Genomic DNA, 6,857 nt, shown 5'->3' with positions numbered 1-6,857 from the left:
CCCATGTGGGCAGAGCTGCTCATATTCCCTGCGCTCTTCAGCTGGGTCCAAGTCAGCTGCCTGCCTATGTCCATCCCCCAACTACGCGACTACGAGCATCTCGCATAGAAATYGGTGCCTGCTGCCTCCCTGCAGCGTCTGTTGGCCTTGAACACGACAGGCCACGCTCAGACATGGCACAGGGTGGATGACACTGACTGTACGTTTGTAGCAATCACAGCACAGCTTTTGAAAGGTTGCCGTATGAATGGTGCAGCTGCAACTCTGATCTTGCAATGCTTCAACAGATGAAGCCCTGGATACACCCTGAAACATCATCCTGACACGTGTGAGATCCCTGAGGCCGTTTTTCTGCTGCCTGCCCCATGCCCAGCTCTCCCACCACAAACAGAAGTCCCTGGGACACATCCAAACCCAAGGCACCGCATCTGGAGAACCACTCTCCCCCATGCACAGGGAGTTAGTGCAGCTCTTCTCTCCAGCCAGGAGAAAAAAAATATATATATCCACACTGTGGCTCAGCCAGCTCTGCACTCCCACAACACAGTCCAGATGTGACAAACAGCCCATGCCAGCTTGGCTTACAAAACACTTGATATAGCTATTGTGGGCGGAAACATGACAAACAGGTGGTGCAAGCATTGATTTATGAGTCATTAACATTTGAGGGCTTGATCCAAAATCCACTGAAGTCAATAAGGGGCCTCTAGCGGGACTTGGCAGCAAGAACAGGGACACCAGAAAAGTCAGGCTCATCTTGACTCCCACAATACTCACTCTCTCTCTCCTTAGAGGGCAGAAGGGTGTTAATCTCTATCACTCAATGCAAGTATGAAAACAAATTCATTACTGGTGACCAACAAGAAATCACTTGCACCCAGGACAGCAAATCCAGAAAGGGGACCATGGTGCAGGCAGCCCTGTCCTGAACTGCCAGAGACTCCCCCTGTTTGGGAGAGTTTCCCAAACACAGGGGTTGAGAGGGCTTGGGGGCTTGCACAGGGGATGATTCCCAAGCTAACCACAAGCGCCTAAGTGAGAGGAGATGGCTACAGCAAAGCTGCTCCAGCTCCTCCCTGGGCTGCAGAGCTGGAGGGGGACCAGCAAGGCCAAGGTGTCCATGGTGAGCCCTTCTCCCCCGCACTGCCTGCAAGATGAGCTGTGACCTGAACTACTGCAGCCTTTGGGTGCCTAGTGGAGGGTGCACCTCTGCAGGGAGCCTGGGAAAAATCCAGGTAGTTAGCATTTCAGAAACACCTTGACCTTAGTTCCTCCATAATTTTCAGGATCCATGCATACCACATTGCCYKGGTGAATAACCCTTCAGCAGAGATGTTTGCTCAGARGTGGGAGTATATCTTTGCCAGCCAGCTCTGCAYGCCCAGGCCCTCCAAAGTTCAAGCTCCTGCCTCGCCTACAGGGCTGGGCTTTACAAAACCAAAAGGGACGAGTTACCCCATCTACCTTGAGGAGCTTTTCTCTCCACAGGGCTGGGCTTGCTCTGCCCTGATCCTTGCTCTGCCAATCCTACCCAGCACAAGGACGCACCCAGGAATGAGTCAGTGGCAGTCCCCATGCTGTTCCCAGCACCAGGACGCCCAGGGCCAGCCTCACAGTGCAGTCCGTTGGCCCCAGATGTCTCCAAGGCCGCATCAGTATCCAAAATCCACAGCAAGCAGATTAAACTGTGGGGGATCGGACTAGATACAGATTAACTCAGGCTGAGAACATCGCTGTGGCCATAGGGATCCCTTTCCCACTGCATTTGTAGAGAAGTAAGATCCTCTTTCTGACTAGCTCTTTTGAAAAAGGTGACTAACCCACAGGACACATTCATCTAGATGCATGCAGAAACCAAACAGCAACAGCAGTGGGGACAGCAGCATTGCTCCATTAAGTGAGCCACAGTCAGGCCCTCWTCTTAAGTCTAGCTAACTGCTGAGTTTTAGCTATTAACTTGTCATGGGCCAAGTCTTCACTTTGGTGTCATGGGCTATTTATTAACTGAAAATATTAACAACTGTTAAAGGTCTTGGCACATCCGGCCATTAGCCTTCAGCAAGGAATTCAGCTGCTTTGCACAGCTCCCAAGTCACTGCAGATCTAAGTTACTTGTCCGGGTAAGTAGGAGAGCTGGCAGCACGCTGCCAGGCATCCACTCCCACCTTCCAGTCCCCGATGGACTGCAGGGAAGCACATCCTCCACAACCAGCCACGCAAGAGGCTCCTGAGCGGGGAAACTAGGTCAGCATCACGCACAGCACAGAGGCATGTGCAGAGGGACCAGACAYACACGCAGGGCCATGAGCCTCCTTACTGGATGCCCAGCCTGAATTTGCATCTCTGCCTGCCTGCGGCACACACCTTGCGCTGCCGGGTGCCAAGAGTACGGGCACCTTGCGCAATGGTAGCAGGCTGCTCAAGGTCCCTTCCCTGCCATTTAAAGGCACAAGCCTCCAGGAGGTTAATTTAAGAGGTAATAAACACAGCAATAAAAATAACCATAAGCTCAGGGCCCAACTGTGCCCCTGCGTGGGCTGCTGGAGCCCCAAGCACCCTGCAGTTGGGAAGCCTGGCTGCCAGGAATGGGACTTGCTGGATCCTGTTCACTCCTGCCACCAAGGGAGATTGCACCATAGGAGCATTTTCTGCAGGAAAGTCTCACCCAGGCATTAATTCAGCTCACAGCTCCAGCTGGGCTGGAACAGCCCTTCTGTTCTCTKGGAAACGCTGACATTTAAGAAATAAGGCAATTCTGCCCTGGAAGGAAGGAGCCTCATTTTGACATCCCTTTGAAGCAGAGGTTTCATTTGGAAGCACTCCCTTTCTAAGGCTGTTTGGCTGCTTCTTCATCCTCACTATTACTGCAGATGATCATTACTGCATTGAAAAATTGGCTTTAAAAGTCACGGCACTATGGAAACCATAGCACCTCAGTTCCCCCATCAAAGGGCTGCAAAGAGCTCAACAAATCCCGCTTTGCCTGTGAAACATCTCAGCTTTGGGGAAGAGTGCCTTTCGTTTTTAAACGGAAAGCACACATGGAGGGAGGGGGGAGTCTCACTTGCAGCCCTCCTGGGGATCGGGCAACATCGCTATCTCCGTTGCGCAGACGAAGAGCTGAACCATTACAAATATACAATATTCACCCATGGCAACGCAGCAATCACGGGCTCGAGTCAGCCAGGAGCTCAGCGCCGCCGCCGCTGCCCAACTCCCACTTCTGCGGTAAAAGAACCAGGCAATAAACGATACAATTATCTGCCAGCGCCTAGTCCTGCGAGCGCCCGTGGGGCTGCCCGGGACCCCATGCYGAGGCAGCCTCCTGCTCCGGCTTCCTCTGCTCCGACCCCTGGACCTGAATAACAAACACTGCTTCATCCTCAGAGCCCCAGCCAAGGCTGGCCAAGGTCAGTTAAGGTCAGTTAAAGCTCATCGAGTATAAACCCTAGGAAGTGGCCATGCAGCTCTGCTCGTCCGAACCCAACTGAACGCAGCACTTGCGGGGCTGTAGTCAGCTCTTCTCCCCTCCCTTCGCACAGGAGGGCCAGGTCCAGTCCCATCCTGACCCTCAAGTAACRTTAAGGGTACCTTTAATGAAAGCGTTGGAAGGACAGAATGGGGTGAGGGAAAGGTTCCCTCCCAGCCCCCGTGCCTCGAAGGCCCGCTGGGTTCTGGCTGCAGGTCCTCGCTGCCCTCCCGGGGGACAAGTGCCCTGAAGGATCCCTGGAGCTGTGTTTATTGTAGCAGAAACCCACATTCCCACAATCGCTTTCAGCAGCACTGCAAGCACAGATGAGATGGAGATGCCTGCACAACCAGAGCCTGAGACAGCCGGGCTGAATGTCTTCTGTCCTCAAAAGAGAAATGCCAGTCCTTGGCCCACCCTCCAAAGGTCCATCACATCCAAACCTCATTTTCAAGAGCATTAGTGACCTTTCTAGCAGTGTGTGGCTCCATAAAGTGCAAGGCCCATCGCAGACCCCAATGCCCCAGTTCTTGGGCAAAGGCAGATTCCAGCAGTGACTGGAAATGCATCTGCAGAGGATAACATGCCAACAGCTGGCAGGCTTTTAAATCAGCCCCGTAATCGGATGCAATTCCTAAGCAGCCCCCTAAGGATTAGAYGCAGACATTTGGACATCCTACATGTGCCTGAGACATGCACGAGGGGCCTGGATGCCCATGATGTCAGTGCCCAGACAGACATCTCCTCTGAGCATGCACCATGCAGAGGAGGAAGCCCCGCTTGGAAGCGCTTGTCCAGGGAAGACACTGGCAGCACACAYGGGCAGTGGTGCATTGAGATGGCATCCAGAATACCTGGATCACCTTTTGGGGAGCTCCAGGTTGGCAGCAGCTCCCATTGCCATCTCTGGAGGCCTTCTCTGGCTGGCTCTGAGCTGAGTGGGCACTCCATCTGCAGCCCCAATGCAACAGACTTCTGCATTGCCTGGAGCTGAATCTGTCGGATCAATCTTGATCCTAAGAACTTGGACGAACTCTTGCAGCTCTGAGTATTTCCCTGGATGTCACAGAAGCCAAAGTCCTTGTGGCCAATTTCAAATACAGATGGGAAAACTGGATGCAGAAAGAGGAGAGGGCGGGCTTGGTGCAGGGTCAAGTATGGTCTCCATCACATCTAAAGCATGCCACAAATCACTGCAACCAACACCTACAGCAAAATCCAGCAAATGAGGCACCCTAGCAAGCCAGAGAGGCCTTCGTAGGCCCAGGGTACCAGTAGTGATGGGGACAAGTGGGGCACCTAGAGAAGCATGACCAGAGGAAAGTGGCTCCCATCAGCCTGGCCTCTGCTCCCGAGCAGCGTCACTGGAGAGGCTGGGGGACATTTTCCACATTGCTGAAGAGTGACAAGCCTCATGGCTGRCCTCCCACCATGGCTGACTCATGGAGCGAGACCCAGGGCAGGCGCGAGAGCCAGGGTGTGGGAAGAGCGGAGACCCCTGCAAAGTGGGGAGCCCGGGCACTCCTCGGGACACAGCGTTAGCAGATCCCCCAGTTGGCACCGCTGCGCCCAGGYGCCTCCCCCGGCCTCCCTGCACCTCATGGCCCAGCTCCAGCCAGGGGCAGCTCCCAGCTCGTGTCCTGCTCCTACCCAGATCGGGGACGCACGGCTGAGGGGACAGACAGACCCAACACGCAGAGGGGTGCAAATGCACAGCACAAAGACAGACAACAGCAAACTCCATTTCCCCCCTGTGCTACAGAGCTCCGGGAAGCCGCAAGCCCCCTGCTCAGGACCAGATTAAATTTCAAGGCAATGGCTGGGATGTTTGAGTTCTTAAAGCACATTATTTATAATACAGAAAAGCGCTGTGCAGCCATCCATCACGAGGCGCGACAGCTGCCTGGCAGGGCAGCCCAGCTGTGCGCGAGGGCAGCCAAGCCGCGCGGGCACGGGCACCTCCCAGCCGGCCCACGCTGAGGGCATGGGGCTGGCTGGGACCCGCCGGGACCGGCCTCAGTCCCGGACAAGGGCACAGCCGGGCCGTGGGGACCGAGTGCCCGCCTGGACCGCAGCTTGGCCAGCAGACTGCTGCACAAGCGCAGGCAAATCACATTGCCGTGCCTCAGTTTCCCCACTAGTGAAAGAGAAATGATCAGCTGGTGAGGAAGAGGAGCTCAGATAACATGGCAAGGGATTTGAAGCGTGGTGTGAAAAATGAGGTGCATCCCGCCAGCACAGAGGGCTGCCCCCCTCTCCCCTCCAGGATCCAGGATGCTCAGAGCTGGGATCTGCAGAGCTGCAGTCTCAGACGTCTCTCCCGGAGCTGTCACGCACGCACCGTCTCTCCACAGAAGGGCACCCAGCAACTCGAGACTCCCGACCTTGCTCCAGGCCGCAGCTCCGCGGTGCCCTGTGCTGCGGGGGTGTCCGCAGCCCCGACGAGGGGGACCACGAGCTGGGCGGCACGCAGGCCGCRGGGTCCCCGGGCCAGACGGCCCCAGGAGCCGTCCCCGCCAGGCTGCCCGCGTGGCGCTGCCACAGCTATTCCGAGATACAGCAGCGCTCACAGGCGCTCCCATTTTTAAACCCTGGTTAGATAACGCAGCCTTTTGCCTTAATCGCTGAGAGACACGGGGAGCTCAACTGGGCTGGCTGTGCCCCCRGCGACACCACGCTGTGCTGGGGCAGGGATTTGGCCTCCGGACTGTCCCCCTCCTCTGCCTTGCCCCATCCTCCTGGTCTGCACGGGGGTCCCGGCCAGCCCTGGCCCCTGGCCCAGCCTCCTGCCTTGGTGCAGGGCACAAGCAGCTCGTGGAGCACCGAGCCACTGTGCAAGGACATCTGAGCCTAGTAACAGCCCAGAGAGCCAGAGAGACCCCACAGCTCCCCAGAGACCTGCATGAACCCAGGGAGACTCAGAGAGACTCCAGGAGGACTGAGGGCAACCCCAGGGATGTGGAAGAGAAGAGGCATCTGGAGAGACCCAGGGCTTCCCTAGGGAGCCAGAAAGGMACAGGGGGACTGAGGGGAGATACAGGGACACTCAGCAAGATTCAGGGACACCCAGGGGAGGACCTCCCTGGATCTGAAGGAGGAGGGGAACTTGCAATGAGAGAAGTGCAAGGGGAGTGGACCCCTGGGGAGACCCAGGAAGATCCTGGGACMCTCAGAGGACCTAGAGGAGAGGGGGGTACCCAGGGGAACCCCRAAGACCCAGCAGGGACAGGGCACCTGGGGAGACCTGGAGAGGGCCCGGGGCGGGCTGCAGGAGAGCTGGAGAAGACGGGGCACCTGGGGAGACCCGGGGACACCCGGAGGGGCCGCTTCGCACCCAGCCCGGGGCTCGCCTGCCGGGGGTGGGGGGGGAAGGAGCGCAGCCCAGCTC

The sequence above is a fragment of the Rhea americana genome, unplaced genomic scaffold, assembly GCF_003343005.1.
Source record: "Rhea americana isolate MKP2758 unplaced genomic scaffold, rheAme1 scaffold_215, whole genome shotgun sequence".
Lineage (NCBI taxonomy): Eukaryota > Metazoa > Chordata > Aves > Rheiformes > Rheidae > Rhea > Rhea americana.
Note: the sequence above shows the minus strand (reverse complement) of the source record.